At 45.7% G+C, this 1,785-nt stretch overlaps 1 long non-coding RNA gene across 1 annotated transcript in view; it reads right to left on the reverse strand.

Annotated features, from left to right (window-relative positions):
• LOC102473286 (uncharacterized) overlaps window positions 1-1,785 on the reverse strand; it is an 11,571-nt gene that overhangs the window by 9,495 nt on the left and 291 nt on the right. The window lies entirely within an intron of this gene.

Consider the following 1,785-nt stretch of genomic DNA (forward strand, 5'->3'; position numbering starts at 1 on the left):
GTCACTCACACGGCCTACCGCGGTTCAAGTCCCACACGGAGTGGCTTGTTTTCTCTCTGTTTCTCTCTGGTGGGTGCACATGTCCTGTAGCAAATTTTAAAATAATAATAATAATGAATAATTCTTAAAAAGAATTTGAGAAAAAAAATCAAGTTTGTACGCTTATGGTAATGATGTTAAGCAAAAATTATGGGAAGCTGTTGTTTTGACTGAGCACCTGCACTAGGCCCCAACAGTCCAAACCAAATCAAAATGGAAAGTCATTCACGCAAACTGAAACTTAAGGAAGCATACAGATCCCAAGACAGATCAGTTTTTCCTTAAAAATGATTTTAACTTATTTATTTTAATTTTGATGAGAGAAAGTGAAAACGCGATCTATCAGGTCTGGGACTTGAACCACATTTCGCCATGTGATAATCAGCGCCTTTAACCACTCTGCCACCTGCCAGCCTGCCCCCAGAAAAGTTTTTTTTTTTTTTTAAAGATATTTTTGCTATAGGGCGTATGCACTCCCTGGAGAGATAGAGAAACAAAAAGCAAGAAATTACTCATCAGGAGGATGGACCCGCCTTGAAAATCTCACCAGGCATTTTTTTTTTTTTTTTTTTTTGAGAGGTTTTCGCTACAGGGGCGTGTGCTCGCCAGACAGACAGAGAGAGACAGAGAGATACAAAGCGAGGAATCACCGCCCAGAGAGGATGGCCACACCGCAATCCCTTCTCCTCTCGGGATCTTGGGCACACACACACACACACACACACACACACACACGCGCGCGCGCGCGCGCGCGCGCGCCCAGCGTGAGGTTAAGGGTCCCCAGCGTGAGTTTAAGCCGCTGGGTCCGGGACTCGAACCGTGGTCGACTAAGTGGGAGTCCAGCGACATAGCCATTACGCTAACTGCTGGTCCCTCCCGAGGCATTTTTATGCATGCCCAAAATCCCTAGAGGAGAGTGGCCATTCTCCCTGGGGGATGATTTCTCAATTTCTTTCCCGATATCTCTCTGGCGAGTGTACATGTCCTATGGCAAACAATAAAAGAAAACAAAACAAAAACAAAACAGGAGATTCCAGTCTGCCTAAATCACTGTAATAAGGAAATCCCTTCTGCTTTAACTTACCAAAATGTAAGCGTTTGAAGCAACCGGATATAACCAATCAGCTTTCCCCCTCCCCACGATTCTGGTTTCTCCTTTCCACCTTAGTAAATCCACTGCTGTGCTATTGCCCAATGAGAGCCGGCCTTCTTTTTGAGTGGAGGCTGCCTCATTCATGAATCACAAATGAAACCCATTTTAATCTGTAACTAAATTTGCCCTATTAAACGGTGTGGAACTCTTAGAAGAGGTGCTACAGGAATAAGGCTTCTGTATTGCATAAATAGCACCAAGAAACTGTGGGTGGCGCGGTGGGTGAAAAGCAAGCCGGGGGACAGGATAAAGTGAGCTGCAGTACAAGTCCCTTCAGTTCACTTGCATATACATGGGCCTTTAGGGCAGTCCACGGAATTCCAAACACTGCTGGATTGGAAACAGAGTCCACGATGTCCAAAATAACTACCTGTCCCCAACAGTGCCCTCTTATTTAATCCACGTCACCTAAGACTCTTGTCCCATCCTCACAGGGTTGCCCTAGCCCCTTTCTGAAACCTCTGATTCAATGGTTCAAATTTTGGTTTGGTTTAAAATTTTTAAAAATCTCTGGCACAAAAGCAACAGCAGCGACCGGAGAGTCAGGACTGAGGGAAACCCCGAGACAGCCGCGAGGAGACCGCCGCACCAGC

The sequence above is a fragment of the Tupaia chinensis genome, unplaced genomic scaffold (genome assembly GCF_000334495.1).
Source record: "Tupaia chinensis unplaced genomic scaffold, TupChi_1.0 Scaffold145814_1, whole genome shotgun sequence".
Lineage (NCBI taxonomy): Eukaryota > Metazoa > Chordata > Mammalia > Scandentia > Tupaiidae > Tupaia > Tupaia belangeri.